The sequence below is a fragment of the Cololabis saira genome, chromosome 4 (genome assembly GCF_033807715.1).
Source record: "Cololabis saira isolate AMF1-May2022 chromosome 4, fColSai1.1, whole genome shotgun sequence".
Taxonomy (NCBI): domain Eukaryota; kingdom Metazoa; phylum Chordata; class Actinopteri; order Beloniformes; family Belonidae; genus Cololabis; species Cololabis saira.
Window position 1 is genome coordinate 51,700,705 of NC_084590.1, and position 17,395 is coordinate 51,718,099.

Sequence of the window (17,395 nt, forward strand, 5' to 3'; positions counted from 1 at the left end):
CCTGTGACTTTGCCTGATTCCCGGTTTTTGGATTTTTGCCTGCCCCTTTGGATTTGTCTGCCTGATCTGCCTGTCTTCCCGGTTTTTGACTCCTGCCTACCTCTGACCTGATTAAAGCCTCTTGGACTCTGATACACCGTTTGATGTTGTGCATTTGGGTTCTCTGTCTTTTGAGCCGTGACAGTACAATCTGGCCAAACGTATGAACCCAGTCAGCATGAACCCACCAGGAAACACATGGTGGATCTGTGGGAGCTCTTTTACGGTGACCAAGTGGCGTCCTACCACCGTATGTTGAAGGGGACAGGGACATGCCGCCAGCCCCAGCCTGTTGCTGTTCCCGAGGTGGTCCCGGACCCACCCCAGTCTCTTCTGCCTTTCTGGGGAACACACCTGGCTCGAAATGGGCCCAGGAGTCTCCAGCTTCAGGAGAAAAGACGGCGGTGGCAGTCCCAGCCTGTTCCTGCTCCGGCGGTGGTCCCGGTCGCATCGACCCCTGTTCCGGCTCTCGCGGTGGTCCTGGACGCATCGCCCCTTGTTCCTGCTCTAGCGGTGGTCCTGGACGCATCGCCCCCCTGTTCCTGCTCCAGCGGTGGTCCTGGACGCATCGCCCCCTGTTCCTGCTCCGGCGGTGGTCCTGCACGCATCGCCCCCTGCTCTAGCGGTGGTCCTGGACGCATCGCCCCCTGTTCCTGCTCCGGCGGTGGTCCTGGACGCATCGCCCCCTGTTCCTGCTCCAGCGGTGGTCCTGGACGCATCGCCCCCTGCTCTAGCGGTGGTCCTGGACGCATCGCCCCCTGTTCCTGCTCCGGCGGTGGTCCTGGACACATCGCCCCCTGTTCCTGCTCTAGCGGTGGTCCTGGACGCATCGCCCCCTGTTCCTGTTCCAGTGGTGGTCCCGGAACCTCCTCAGCCAGCGCCAAGGACCCGGGTTCCCCCCGAGCCGGCTCCCCGTATCCTGCCTGCTACGCCCCCAGACCTCCTGACCCGCCTGCTACGCCCCCAGACCTCCTGAGCCGCCTGCTACGCCCCCAGACCTCCTGACCCGCCTGCTACGGCCTGAGGGCGGCCTCTGGAACTGAGGTCGGCGGTCGGCCGCCGACCGGAACTGAGGTCAGCGGTCGGCCCGGCCCCTGGAACTTTGGCCGTGTGTCGGCCTGGGACTCTTATACTCCGTTTGATGTTGTGCATTTGGGTTTTCTGTCTTTTGAGCCGTGACACGACCACTGGTGCTCGGTTGACTTTGTGCTTAAAGACTGTTCTGCTGTCAGTCGTCCAGGGTCATGGAATGGTTTCAAGAGCCAGTCCTGCAAAGGATAAGTAGAGTCTCCAAGAAGGAAATACCCAGCAGTCACTGTGTATTCCTGATGTGACCTAGGAAGTTGTTCCTCCCACTGGCTAACTCCTGTGTATGTATTATATATGTAATCAACCATTTGTCCTTGAGAGCTGAACTTTCAGGATTGATTCCTTGAATGCTTTGCTAAATTTTAACATTTCTTTATATTTTGATGTTAAATCCACTGTTTTTGGCAATTTCTGTACATTTAATACATTTCAGTACCCTTTCACCTGAAGTCTCCATTAACACCAAACTTGGCACAAGGTTTGAGGACGATTTGTCAAAAAACTTAATCGTACAGGAATATATCATTTTTATATCATTTTTTTTTTTTTAATTTATTTATTAGATTTTTGTTTGCAGTTTCTAACAAGACAAACATCAGTCACTGTTACAGACAACAAAGCAAACTTTTTCTCCCCGTTCTCCCTCCCATCCCCTTGTCCCCTAGAAAGAATAAGAAAAATTAGTTAGAATAATAAAAAAAAAATATATAAAAAAAATAAATAAATAAAATAAATAATAGAGCAAAAGGGGTAAAACATTAATAGATATAGTATTGATTAAGAAACACTTAAACATAGATATCCATTAGATAAGTACCCTGGATGTGATACAGTATACAGTATACGCATGCCCGTGTGAATACAGACATACATACAAATACATGCATACAAATATTGAGATCAGTTATGACATTGATGTATTTCAAGGACATTTTCAGGCCATTATATCACCCCACATGGATATTCTACTCCCTCTAAGCCTCCTCCTGCTGAAGTAAGTCACCAACATTAGTATCATGTCTTAAAAAACATATAAACGGTCTCCAGATGTCGTCAAAGACATGTTGCTTCCGTCTAATAATGTAGGTTATCTTTTCCATTGCCATGTTTAAAGCCATCTCTTTAATCTATCTTCCGATTCTTGGTCCATCAACTTTCTTCCAATTAAGGGAAATGATACGTTTTGCTTGTAATATACACATATCTACAAGTCAAGATTCTTTATTGTAATTTTGGCATGGTTGGGTATATACCCAAAATAAAAAACCTTGGATCCATTAGTAACTTTTTGCCTAATATCTGATCAATCATATTAATAATATCCTGCCAGAAGGATTTCACTTTCACACATTCCCATATGCAGTGATACAATGTTCCTCTCGCTTCATTGCACTTAATACATGTATCAGAGATGTTAACATTAAACTTGTGTAGTTTGACTGGGGTTATGTATGTACGCATCAGCCATTTATACTGAATAAGTTTCAGGTTGCTATTAATTGTTTGTTTCTGAGCTTTCATACATGCCCCCTTCCAGTCTTGCAGTGATATTCCATCTCCTATGTCTTCCATCCACAATCGCAGCTTATGTTTTGAAGATTCATCGGACCCGGATACGAGCAAATCATACAGGGATGAAATTAAACCTTTATCATAGCAATGTCCTATAATTGCTGTTTCTAATGAGGAAGTAATAGGTATGTCTAAGGAATAGTTTTGAGATGATGATATAAAATTTCTAATTTGAAGGTATTTAAAGAAATGCGTTTTTGGGATGTTATATTTGGTTGATATCTCTGGAAAGGACATAAGTACACCATCTTTCCTATACATATCTTGCACTGCCCTTAATCCCCCGTCAGCCCATTTTTGAAATCCTGGGTCGTTACTCCCTGGTTTGAAATTGGCATTACCCCAGATAGGGCTGAAACGTGACCAGGATGGATTGATGTTCAAATATTTACAAGTATCAAACCAAATGTCAATCATATTTAAAACAATAGGGTTGTTCGTATTTTTCCTCAAACCTTTCCGATCCGCTGAATACAAGAACAAGTGAAGTGGTAAGCTAGGCCTCACCGAGCAGGATTCCAAGTCTTTCCAGGCAGGAGTGTTTTTAGAAGAGAAGTAAAACATGATGGACCGCAGTTGGGCGGCCCAGTAGTACCACTGGATGTTTGGGCACTGAAGGCCTCCTCAGTCATATGGTAGATATATTAAAGATAAACGTAATCTTGGACGTTTATTTTGCCAAATAAAGTTGGTAAACATTTTTTTAGTTCTAGCAAACAAGGATGAAGGAGGGGGTAGAGGGATATTTTGGAATAAATAAAGATATTTAGGGAAGATGTTCATTTTTAGGATATTAATCCTACCAACCATTGATATTGGTAATGCTGTCCAGCGTTCAAGAGATGAGGTCGTGGTTTTCTGGAGGGAGTCTAAATTTATTTGAGAAATGTGTGAATGTGTATGAATGTGTATGAATGTTGGTGGTGGTCGGAGGGGCCGTTAGGCGCGATATGGCAGCCACGCTTCCGTCAGTCTGCCCCAGGGCAGCTGTGGCTACAAATGTAGTTTACCACCACCAGAGAGAATGTGTATGGATGAATAATGATTTCTGTAAAGCGCTCTGGGTGCCTAGAAGGGCGCTATATAAATCATCATCATCATCATCATCATCATCATCATCATCATCATCATCATCATCATCATCATCATCATCATCATCATCATCATCATCATCATCATCATCATCATCATCATCATCATCATCATCATCATCATCATCATCATCAAATCTCGTTCACCTAAGGGACAATTTTTATACCCAAATATGTAAAATTATCTGTAGAGTCAAAAGGAGATAGGAGAGCATTGTGATTTATCCTGTCTGACTCATTAAGTAACATTATAGAAGATTTGGGGTAATTAATTTTGTATCCTGACATTTTTCCAAAGGTTTCAATAAGATCTACAAGTGCTGGAATGGAGCTGTTTATTTTTTTCAGGAACAAAATTACGTCATCGGCAAAAAGTGCTATTTTATGTTCCAACTGACCTTCCCATATTCTATACATTTTTGTGTGCATCCTAATTGCTATTGCAAGTGGTTCTATTGCAAGAATGAACAATAACGGAGATAGAGGACTTCCTTGTGGGCAACTCCTAGAGACAGTAAAAGGTTTAGAGACCACATTATTAGTCAAAACAGTTGCAGTGAGTCCTGTACAAAGCAATCTGACCCATTTACAAAATGTATCCCCAAATCCAAAGCGGGCCAGCACTTCGAACATATAAGGTAATTCGACACAGTCGAAGGCCTTCTCCGCATCAAGTGAGAGCAAGGCCGTGTCTTTCGCCGCTCTTTGACTGTGTAAGATATTCAGTACACGCCTGACATTATGAAACCCTTGTCTACCTTGGATGAATCCATTTTGATCCCCTCCCACCAATTGAGGAGGTTGGCCTTCTAATCTTCTTGCAAGAACTTTACATAATATTTTTACATCTGAATTTAGGAGACAAATTGGCTGCATATTTTCACATCTTGTATTTGGTTTTCCCGGTTTTGGAAGCAGCGTAATTAGTGCAACCCTCATGGATGCAGGGAGGAGACCATTCCCGAAGGATTCCTGAAACATCTCCAATAAGGGCGTCACCAATTTGGATTGAAATGTTTTATATAGGTCTATGGGAATTCCATCAAGCCCTGCTGCTTTCCCAGCCTTCATAGAGCCTATCTCCTCTGCTATCTCCTGTTGTGTTATTTCTTCATCTAATATCTTGTTCTCCTCCTCAGAAAGTTTGGGGGTATCTAGGTCATTCAAGAATGTTGTCTGCCCATCCAAGTTGGGAGAGCACAAGTTGGGAGAGCACTCAGAGCTATACAGTCTCTCATAGAAGACCCTGAATGTCTCACTAATTTCTTCCGGGTTAACAATTGTTTTCCCATTCGGGGCTTCTATATAGTTAATTGACCTTTCCGTTTGTTGTTGTTTAATACGCCATGTTAATATTTTCCCAGATTTCTCCCCTTGTTCATAGTATGATTGTTTGAGTTTCAATAGGTTGGCGGCTGCTTTATTAGCTGATATTTCATTATACTGAGATCTGAGAGTAAGAAGTTCTATATGCATATCTGGTGTGCTGGATTTATTTTGATACAGATCAGTTTTGAGTTTTTTAATGTTTTCTTCTAGCGTCCTTATTTCAAGTTGTGCTCTCTTTTTTTTGAACTAGTGAAACAAATGATTTGTCCCCTAATAAAGGCCTTAAATGCCTCCCACCTTATACTAGCCGACGTTTCAGAAGTGTTACATTCAAAATACAAGTCAATTTGTTTATTTAAGAAATCTACAAATGCAGGGTTCATAAACCACTCTTGTTGGAGCCTCCACTTTAGGGGGTCTCTTACAAGCTTATCATCTTCATATAGCATAGAAATTGATGCATGGTCAGATAGGACTATCCTGCTATCCTGGCACTCCTTAACCTTGGAAACAAATAATGCAGAAATCAGGAAATAATCTATACGCAAATGATTTTTATAGGTACTAGAATAACAAGAATATTCCACTGCATCTGGGTTTCCGTTTCCACTACACACGGTGACCTTTGGCACTTCCAAAGGTCGCATGGGTCTGGACCTCTGCAAAGTGGATGAGAGTCACCTCCTGATACAGAGTCTAGAATTTCAGCCTCCTAGCTCAAAGCGTTAGTGAACTATGCAAAAAAAGACACGAAATAGTCTTCGCAGGCTGAAAAGCAACAGACGCGGTGACCTTTGACACTTCCGAAGGTCACACAAATCTGAAACTCCGCACAGTGGATGAAAGTCACCTCCTGATACAGAGTCTAGAATTTCAGCCTCCTAGCTCAAAGCGCTAGTGAACTGAGCATAAATAACATGTCATAATTGAAGGAGAACTAATTAAGACGGATGTCCTTAACATGAACCTATTGTATTATTGAATTATCAAGGACACGTTCGTGTTTTTGTGTTTAGAAATGTTAAAGATAAAGAAAACCATAACACAATGAGGAAAATACCGTGGCGAACAAGTCGTGCCCAGAGCGTGTCTCAAACCACAGTCTCCCAGACCACAGTCAACTGCAATAACCAGTCGGCCAAATGCTGATGTGTTGCCCAGGCGGGCAAGGCCTTATCTTATCTGTGGTCGTTACACTATGTTCCAAAAAGTATTGTTTTTAATGGACAAGATCCGGCATTTTACGTTGAATTCTATTGTTCAGGTTTTAAAATTCTAGCTAAATACATAAAAAAGGGAGGTGAGGTATGAGCTTCATAACAAAACTTCTGTGCCTACTGAGCATTAATAACATGGGGTTAGCCATAGAAAGGTGCGATAACAGCCTCCTGCGCCTACTAGTAGGTAGAGTAGGGCCCTACTGGTCCATATCTATGGGATGATTGTTATTGTTTTGTCCTTCATTCAATGGTATGACAGCAGTCAAATCGGGTGGTATTTAACATCAATGCCTTCAAAAAGCTTTAAAGGGGACCTATTATGAAAAACACGTTTTTTCTTGTTTTAACATATATAAAGTGGTCTCCCCTCACCCTGCCAACACAGAAAAGATGATACCCCATGAAAATCTGCAAGGTCTGCTCCCCCCCACCTTACAGAGTCCCCCAGTGCCATGTGGTTTCTGTGAGCCGTTTGGATTTGTGCATTTTCTTTACGTCACCAAAATGCAAACCACGCCCTCGGTCTCCTCCACTGCTGAAACCACCCCCACTACCAGCTCAGCCGGCCGGAGCTTCAGCCATTGTTCAGCAGCGGTGGCTGTTTCCACAGCGAGGGAGAGTAGAAATGAGGTTTTGCATCGACATTTACCCTCATAAAAGGATCAGATCCCACAGCACGGACCCGGCAACTGCACACGAGTCAGCGGTAAGTTCCTTTTTTTATGTTATTTATATTTGTATGATCTTTGCATGGGCTAAGTATTTAGCTTAGCTCCGGAGCCCCGGCGCTGCATACGGAGCTTTCGGAGCTGCTCACGGACCGGACCGTCGAGGAACTCCGGGTTCGGAGTACCGTAATACATTTTTCTTCTGTGGTTTCAGATCTTTCAAGCACCTGGAGCTGTTCACATTCAGAAGACGCGCGGTCCTTCCTTGAGCCAGCAATAGTGCATACATTTTATTTATATATTTTAACAATAAAGTTGCCATTTGTGAAAATTCAGTGTTGTGATTTCTTTACAGTTACATGATTAATTTGTCTTGTAACATAAGGAAACATGATGAGGAATTGGAGTAAATAACCGTGGTGTACCTGTTTAGAATTAAATTCAATCTTCCTGTGTGAATTAGTGTGAAGACGAGGTGACTAAAGGCTGATTTATGGTTCCGCGTTACACCAACGCAGAGCCTACGGCGTAGGACACGCGTTGATTTAACGCAGAACCGTGGACACGCTTTGCTACGCAGCAGCTGCACTTCTGCTCGGAGCTTTGTCTCTACCCCTGCTACACGTCATTCAAGCAGCCAATCAGCGCAGAGCCTCATTATCATACCCCCCCTTCCCTTAGAATGAAGCACAGAAAAAGGGGTTAGAAGCGCTAAAACTATAGACACGGCCCACAGGCTGAATTTCTGATTTATGTAGAAAAAACAAGCTTTAGATTGTTTTTAAGACATTCAAGGCCTGTTTAAAATATACATTAAATGCCATAATATGTATACTGTCCTCGCCATGAGTAGGCCTTATTCAAAGCTTGACAGTTAGCGAACAGTGTGAAGTCCTCCAATAAAAACAAGGCGTAACTTTTCTTGTAGATTTAATGAAGATCCACAATTTACTGTAAAACTGTAGTAAAAGAACAAAACGCAAACACAAATCAGAATCTAAACACTATTCATTGCACTGACATGACTAAGAAATGTAACTAAGGTAAACAAAATGTTGAGTCATAGGGCAAAGCTATGATATCCATCAATTAAGTCACTCTTAGACTGAATTTGCAGCAAAACAAACTTTCAGCAAATATAATATGTAAATCATATCTAAAAATCAACAAAACAAAATACTCACGGACAAATAGTGTCCAAGGCAACAATGTTATAGATAAATTGCAGCAGGAGAAACAGGCACCATGTGCTCTCTTCTTGGCCTCGTTAACTCTGAGGAAATTACTCTGCTTTATGCCGCTAGGGGGCCAAAAGGGGGCACTGTTGTACAAAATCTAATATTAAATTATAAATGCACCTGAACACAGGGCAGAACACTCCCCGCCTGGTACAATGCAATTGTACCACTACCTTATACTAAACAAGATACAAACATTAACATGGAAGACAGTCCATATTCTACTGTCCTTCAGACAAAAGGACAACCATCTCTGAGATTGGTCTCAGAAACACTTTCACAGTCCCTTCTTTTACAGTTCGTACTTCTGCTTTGCGAACCTTGTTGTCATCACTGAGAAACGTCTTAATAACAAGTCCTACAGGCCAGTCATTCCTGTGAGCTTGGTTATCCTTAAGCAAAACAACATCTCCGACTTTGATGTTGGGCTTGTCCTCTGTCCATTTTCTTCGACTCTGAAGAGTGGCAAGATACTCCCCCCTCCACCTCTTCCAAAATGTATCTGCGAGACACTGAACTTGTTTCCATTGTTTTGTGTGGAGCTCTGCCGGGTCAAAGTTGCCAGTAGGTGCTGATAAAGCACTTGTCTTCTGCGTCAAAATCATCGCTGGTGTGAGAATAGTCGGCATGTCCGGATCAGTAGACAATGGCACTAGTGGTCTCGCGTTCATTATTGCCATCACCTCTGCCATCAAGGTACTCAATACTTCATGCGTAAGTCGAGTACGTGGAGACTGAAGAAGCATCGCATCCAGGATCCGCCTTGCAACACCAATGAGTCTTTCCCACGCACCACCCATGTGTGAGGAATGTGGGGGATTAAATTGCCATGTGCAGGCTTTTTCGTGAAGGTAGCTGTTCAGTGTGGCATCACTGTGATCAACACTCAACTCTTTGCAGGCACCAATAAAATTAGTGCCCCTGTCTGAGCGGAGGAGTTTTGCAGGTCCACGGATAGAGAAAAATCTTCTCAATGCGTTAATGAAGCTGGATGTGGACATTGATTCAACCAGCTCGATGTGCACAGCTCTTGATGACATGCAGGTGAAAAGTACCGCCCACCGTTTGCTGTCTGCACTGCCTCCCCTTGTGCGACGTGTCATCACCGTCCACGGGCCGAAGACATCCAGACCAACATTGGTAAAGGGTGGCAATGGTGAAAGCCTGTCGGCTGGCAAGTCAGCCATCTTTTGAATCTGCAGCTTCCCCCTGAGTTTACGACAGATGACACATTTGTAGAGTACAGATGAGACCAGTCGTTTGCTCCCGATAATCCACAATCCTGCCGCTCTGATTGCTCCCTCTGTGATATGACGGCCCTGGTGAGCTACTTTCTCATGGTAGTATCTCACCAAGAGGAAAGCAATATGGTGAGTACGGGTGATGATAATTGGATGTTTTTCTTCCTTTGTGAGAGTTGCCGGTGTCAGGCGACCTCCGACCCTGAGTAATCCATCTTCGTCAATGATGGGGTTGATCTTTGTGAGTGGACTTTGTTTTTGCAATGCTTGCTTCATATCGAAACATTTGTATTCTTACATGAAGACCTCACGCTGCACAGTAAGAATAATCACAGCCTTTGCTCTGAAAAGCTCACTTATGGTGCTCGGCTCACTATAACACCTCCATCCACTGCCTTTGCTTCGATCTGAGGTCTTCTTGAAAGACACTGCGACACGAATGAGTGATGCTATGGTGCGACACAGGGTCATCCAATGGGAAAATCTTTCAAAACGATGTGAACTTAACTGGGCCTCTGAAGTTTTGGTGATCAGAGAAGTGACATCAGGTCGTAACTCTACATCTGCTTCAGGATCTACCAGAGAAAAGATATCCGACTGTGATGGCTCTGAATTGGATTGTGTTAAGAAAGATGGTCCAGAAAGCCAGTTTGTGTGTGGAAGTTGGGAAGCATGAACAGGCCTGGTGGCATGATCTGCCGGGTTGTTCTCTGTAGAGATGTAATGCCACTGCTCGGGATGGGTAGATTTTCGGATGCGAGTCACTCTGTTGGCAACATATGTGTAAAACCTCCTGGTGGTGTTGTTTATGTATCCGAGTACTATCTTACTGTCAGTGAAGAAGTTGACAGCATCCATGTCAATGTCAATCTCATCCCTCAGCAGGTCATACAGTTCCACAGCCAGAACAGCTGCACATAACTCCAATCGTGGGACAGTGTGAGCAGGTCGTGGAGCTAGTTTGGATTTGCCCATGATAAATCCTACATGGCACTGACCTTCATCGTTAATAGCCCTTAGGTAAGCTACTGCTCCAATGGCCATTGTGGATGCATCTGAAAAGATGCACAGGTCTCTTCTCTGCGCGGTGGCCTGTGAAAATGGAACATAGCACCTTGCTATCTGAAGATGTTGGAGATCTTTTAATGATTTTTTCCACCTGTCCAATTCTTCCTCCTTTTCAGAGGGGAGTGGCTCATCCCAGCCCTGTTGCTCAGCTGAGAGTTCCCGGAGCAGGGCTTTTCCTTGCATCGTTATAGGCGCCACAAGTCCTAAAGGGTCATATAAACTGTTTACAGTGGCTAAAACACCCCTCCGAGTGTATGGCTTTTCCTCTGTGGAAGCTTTAAATGTGAAACTGTCTGTTTCCAGCTTCCACAGGACTCCCAAGCTGCGCTGTAGGGGGAGATCATCCAATCTGAGGTCCAGATCTTTCAAATCCTTGGCCCGTTCATTAGCTGGAAAAGCTTCCATAACCTTGTGGCTGCTGGATGCTATCTTATGTAAGTTCAGGTTGGACTCTGCTAGCATCTTTTGGGTTCTCGTCAAGATGTCAATAGCTTCCTCGTGGGTGGGGGTAGATGCAAGTCCATCATCGACATAAAAATGTCTTACTACAAACTGCTTGGCATCAAAGCCGTGTTCTCTCTCACCCACAGATGCAGCCTGCCTCATGCAATATATAGCCACGGCTGGTGAAGGGCTATTCCCGAACACATGAACTTTCATTCTATAGTCTCTCACATTTTTACTGAGGTCGTTGTCTTCATACCAAAGGAATCTGAGGTAGTCTCTGTGTTCTTCTTGTACCACAAAACAATAAAACATTTGTTGTACATCAGCTGTGAATGCTACAAGCTCTTTTCTGAAACGTAGGAGAACCCCCAAAAGAGTGTTGTTTAAATCAGGCCCACTAAGCAGCACTTTGTTCAAAGACACCCCGTCATATTCAGCGCTTGAATCAAACACAACTCTTAACTGATCGGGTTTTTGGGGATGGTATACACCGAATGACGGTAAGTACCAGTGTTCCTTATGTTTCTGCAGTGGGGCAGCAGGCTCTGCATGGTCATTTTCAAGCATTTTCTGCATGAAGTCAATGTACTGCCTCTTCATGTCAGGTTTTCTGTCCAATGTTTTCCTGAGAGAAAAAAGACGCTTCATCGCTTGGTCTCTGTTACTTGGAAGGCACTGTCTGGGGGAACGAAATGGCAGTGGTGCCACCCAGCTGTTTCCTTTATCTTGATAAACTTCTTTCTCCATTATGTCAAGAAAAGCTTGATCGTCCACTGAAAGTGCTGGCTTGTCATCATCCCTTGTCTTCTCAAAAACTGTAGATCCCAGCTTGTCTATGTTCTCCCTAAGGTATTCTTCCTCAGTACAAAAAACTGGAGAACAGCTGAGATGAGATGGAATTTGGTTGAAATTCTCCTTCACCAGGATTTTGTTTGGACATGGCCTGAGGATGGATGTACGGCCATTACTGAGCACATGCGTTTTCAGCACATTAACACTTGTTGGCTTATGAGTTCTCCCCAGGCAGGCTTCACCTACCATGACCCACCCAAGGTCCAACCGCTGCGCATAAGGAGCACTGTAAGGCCCATTAATTTGCTCCCTCACCTTGTGCAGTTGTAGAATATCTCGACCCAAGAGCAAGAGGATGGGAGCGTCTGGATCCACAGGTGGAATCCTGTCTGCAACTCGCTGTAAGTGTGGGTGCTGACGTGCCACCTCAGGGGATGGAATCTCTCTCCTGTCATCAGGAATCATGTCACATTCAATTAAGTTTGGTAGGGGAAGTCGTATTTTGCCATCCTGAGATTCAATCGTGAAGTTTGTAGCTCTTCTGCCCATACTTGTGGTTACCCCAGAGCAGGTTTTCAGTGTGTATGGGTCTGATGAGGTTGTGATGTTGAAGAGATGAAAAAACTGTGATTTGACAAGTGACTTATTACTCTGCTCATCAAGCACTGCATACATTTTCCTTGCTTCCTCCTTTTTCCTTTTTCCCGTAGGATATACTATCACTGGGCAAATTTTGGAGCATGAGCACTGGCTGTCTGCATCACCACAAATCTCTGTGCATTTGGATGTAACTGGAGTGGCTGCATTTTCACTCACCTCCCCGCCATCATCTTTTTCGGCTTCTCCGGTGACCTTTGTAATGGGAGGAGGACCAGGATGTAGTGCTGAAATGTGTCTTTCACTACCACACTCCATACACTTGATTACCTCTCTGCAGTCCCTTGCCACATGCCGTACTGACCCACAACACTTGAAACAAATGCGATTTTCCTTCAGGAATAACTTCCGGTCTTCAACAGGCTTAGCTCTGAAGCTCTTACATTTTTTGAGCGGATGGGGCTTTCTATGTATGGGGCATTGCTTATCAGGACTTTCCACTCTCTTCTCAGTGAAGTTACTCTGGATAGTCGAAGACTCTTGTGGAACATCCGTTTTGTGTACATTTACAGAAGCTCTATTACCACTTTTCATGTATTTGTCAGTTTTTGAGCTCTGATTGCTGGGGGACGTAAAGGCAAAACTGGGGTCATTTCTTACTTTTGCCTGCTGTCTGATAAAGCTGGAGAAAAAACTAAAAGGGGGAAATGCAACTCTACGTTCCTCCTTGTATCTGGATCCTGCAGCAATCCATTTTTCCTGTAAACCGTAAGGTAACTTGTCCACAATGGGATTCACTCCACGAGCTGTGTCCAAATAAGACAAGCCTGGCAGGTATCCACCCTCTTTTGCACACTCCATCTCCTGAAGGACATCTCCCAACTCTCTTAGCTTAGCATTGTCTCTGTTAGTAAGTTTAGGAAAATCTTCAACCTTTTTTAGCAGTGCATGCTCAACTACTTCTGGTGACCCATAACATTCTTCCAGTCGTTGCCAGACTAAGTGCAGAGCTGCTGTGGGGTTGAACACATGTACAGAGCGAATTCTTTTCGCCTGCTCTGAAGACTCTAAACCAAGCCATTTTGTTATCAAATCTAATTCCTCTCTGGCTGAAAGGTTGAGGTCTTTGGTAGCACTTTGAAATGATGCCTTCCATGACCAATAATTCTCAGGGCGGTCATCAAATTTGAGGAGACCTGCACTCAACATTTCCCGACGAATTAGATACTTTGTTATGTCTTGGACACCCTGAGAATCAGACGAAGGCTCTCTTAAAGGGTGAAATGACTGTCCCTTTGGTCCTGAGGAATATTCTTTATCTTCTAATTCCTCCTTTTGCTGTTCTTGTTTAACATTAGCTCGTCCTTTAACAGCTGTTTTTCTCATCATTTCGAATAGCTGCTTCATTTATGGCCGTTTCACATTGCCCAAGCGCCATCTGGTGGCAGCCTCGGAAATCAACCATGAATGGGTTTTCCCCGGAGTGTGCTGAATGCTGCCGGACATAATTGGAGGTGCGTTCGGCTGCACTGATAGGTAACTCTAGTAATTCTTGACTGAGTTCACTCTTGCAGGAGCTATCAACTTCTTCATACGCAGCAGCTTCGGCGGTAGCAGCAGCGACAGCTCTTTGGCTTTGTAGAACATGAAGATTTGCTTCAAGGTCAGCTTTCTGCTTTATGATGCTGGCCTCCTTTTCTGCATAAGCAAGCTGAGCACGAGCAGCCTCCGCCTTAGCACGAGCTTTTAGTGCTGCAGAACTACCTGAGGAGGCTCGACTTGACCGTTTTGATGTCCGTGACGACTGTGCTAACTGTGAATGGGCAGCAGCACTTTGAATGACATCAGTACTTTGATTAGCATTTTGCTGATTTTCCTCTCCCTCATCCTGTTGCTGAGGAGCTGGTTGATACTGTTTGCCTGACCGTAGACTCATAGTTGCTGTATCCTGTATTATCTTGTTTAATTGTGCCCGCTGTGCTCTTGTCCTTTTACTATACTGTCCTCGCCATGAGTAGGCCTTATTCAAAGCTTGACAGTTAGCGAACAGTGTGAAGTCGTCCAATAAAAACAAGGCGTAACTTTTCTTGTAGATTTAATGAAGATCCACAATTTACTGTAAAACTGTAGTAAAAGAACAAAACGCAAACACAAATCAGAATCTAAACACTATTCATTGCACTGACATGACTAAGAAATGTAACTAAGGTAAACAAAATGTTGAGTCATAGGGCAAAGCTATGATATCCATCAATTAAGTCACTCTTAGACTGAATTTGCAGCAAAACAAACTTTCAGCAAATATAATATGTAAATCATATCTAAAAATCAACAAAACAAAATACTCACGGACAAATAGTGTCCAAGGCAACAATGTTATAGATAAATTGCAGCAGGAGAAACAGGCACCATGTGTTCTCTTCTTGGCCTCGTTAACTCTGAGGAAATTACTCTGCTTTATGCCGCTAGGGGGCCAAAAGGGGGCACTGTTGTACAAAATCTAATATTAAATTATAAATGCACCTGAACACAGGGCAGAACAATATGTCCCCTTTAAAGGAGCTTGAGGCAAGAATAAGAAATGAGAGTCATTGGAGCCACGACGGCCGTCAGGGGTACTGCAGCCAACAGTGAAGGCGGCACGGGAGAACTGGGAGAACGCGCATGCAGCGTCATGTGACGTCACATCCACAGGACAGCGCGGGAAATTCGGCCCCACAATTGCAGCACATTTTGCAGCAACAGCCTGTTCAAGGCAACGGAGAGATACTGTAGAGGTCTCATTCTTTTTGGTTTGGGACGCTTCATCTGACATATTAGAAAACTTAAAATGTATACGCATTTTTTTCATAAATCCTACCTCAATCCGGCCTCATGCTCCTTTAACGGTCATGAGGAGTTTATATGGGACACATGTGTATGCATTTACACTCACCGGCCACTTTATTAGGTAAAATAACTGCTCTTCCATTAAAATTTCTAACCAGCCAATCCCATGGCAGCAAGTCAATGCATTTAGGCCTGTAGACATGGTCAGGAGAATCTGCTGGGGTTCAAACCAACATCAGGATGGGGAAGTACAGTGGTCTAAGTGACTTGGAATGTGGCATGGTTGTTGGTAACAGATGGGCCATATGATGAATGAGACATCTCTAATCTTCTTCTCATCCAAAGACAGTTGAATTTAGAGGCTCTGCTGGGATTTGAACCCAGGATCTCCTGTTTACTAGACAGGTGCTTTGACCAACTAAGCCACAGGGCCTCCGTAACCTCTCACTTACCTCGTCTCCATGGTGATTTATCTTACCAAACACACCCGGGGCCTCACATACTAACGTTGCATAACCCCCCCCCCCAAAAAAAAAAAAAAACTAAATAAAGTGTTGTACATCATGTTCCACTCATGTCAGGATGTAGTAAAATCCACTTTGAGTAGATTTGGGTACACAAACTATAATTTTACAGTTTCTAACTATAAAGTAGTAAAACCCGCTTTTATACACCAAAATATGTTCCCCTAAATCTCCTGAAGTTAAGAGAGACAACCTAAGACATACTACCACCTGAACACAGCACCTTGACCAAGAGAGATAATCCAACCTAAGACATACTACCACCTGAACACAGCACCTTGAACAAGAGAGATAATCCAACCTAACACATACTACCACCTGAACACAGCACCTTGAACAAGAGAGATAATCCAACCTAACACATACTACCACCTGAACACAGCACCTTGAACAAGAGAGATAATCCAACCTAACACATACTACCACCTGAACACAGCACCTTGAACAACATAGATAATCCAACCTAAGACATACTACCACCTGAACACAGCACCTTCAACAGCTCAGCCATCATACCAGACAAGCCTTTCATAGCAGAAGCTCTCAGACGTGATAGGAATCATGGAATACTTTTTAAGGGAGGTCACACTTGGGGAGTAAGTGACAGTCAGACACACCACGTAAAGAAATACACATTTGGTCAAAAAGAATTGGAGGAGTGCCACACCATGTGGCACGAGTGAAGAACAGCAAAGCGTTAAAGTCATAAAACGGACTTGAATGTAATTGATATAATTTGTATAATTGATCACAGACTGGCTGAATAGATACAGAAAAAGTATCTACTCTGTATGCCTCAACCCGCCTCGGACCGTAGTTTAAAAACTCAAAACGGGGGCGGGAAGAGTAGAGGTGCGCTGAGTAGGTACTAGTGTAAAAGTGCCATATGTCTCTACATACCTGCTTCTTTAATCGAAGGCCCTGTGGCTTAGTGGTCAAAGCGCCTGTCTCGTAAACAGGAGATCCTGGGTTCAAATCCCAGCAGAGCCTTTAAACTCATGAACACAAAAGTAAGGATGGAACTATAATTATTATTGTAAGGATGGAACTCATGTTAAGTTTCAAACCAAAGACTCTTCTACATGTTTGAATCAAGTCTTCTCTTCTGAAACTGTGTTGATTATCTGCCATCCGAATGTGTTCAACTGCTGCTTTCCAGTCTATCTTCCCTTCATATGGAACCGAGTTCTTCTTCATTGCTTGAGTCCACTAACACTTTGTTTCTTCTTAAAGTTCCTCTTCTGATTCATGACATAAAAACTAAACATCTGAATCCGTCAGACAGGAACAACTGAAGAACCAGAGATGTGTCTGAACCTGGAATAAAACATCTGAACAAACTAGAATTAACTGGGAAATTAGAAAAATACACTTGATCCAACATTTAAATACTGTAGGTAATACTAGAAATGTGATATTTATCATTTGTATTCTATTCAGAAACATGTCAATTATATCTTGATCTTAAGGTGTTTTAAGAAACCAACTGAATATAAAGTTCCAAGATTGATCCAGGATTACATATTGTATTCCAGATTTCATCTCCAGCTGCTTTTCTCTGCTGCTTTTTCAAATGTTTTCCACGGTTGGATTAGTTTCATGGTTGATCATCTTGGTGTAGTTTTTCTGGGACAGTTGGGAGGTTTGTTGC

The 17,395-nt window shown here is 43.6% G+C and overlaps 1 protein-coding gene and 2 non-coding genes across 3 annotated transcripts in view; 2 read left to right on the forward strand and 1 right to left on the reverse strand.

Moving 5' to 3' along the window:
- Window positions 1-17,395, forward strand: part of LOC133442608 (zinc finger protein 160-like) — a 137,424-nt gene that overhangs the window by 77,030 nt on the left and 42,999 nt on the right. The window lies entirely within an intron of this gene.
- On the reverse strand, window positions 15,580-15,653 carry trnat-agu (transfer RNA threonine (anticodon AGU)). Its single transcript has one exon. It is a non-coding gene; the product is annotated as a tRNA-Thr (tRNA).
- Window positions 16,662-16,734, forward strand: trnat-cgu (transfer RNA threonine (anticodon CGU)). Its single transcript has one exon. It is a non-coding gene; the product is annotated as a tRNA-Thr (tRNA).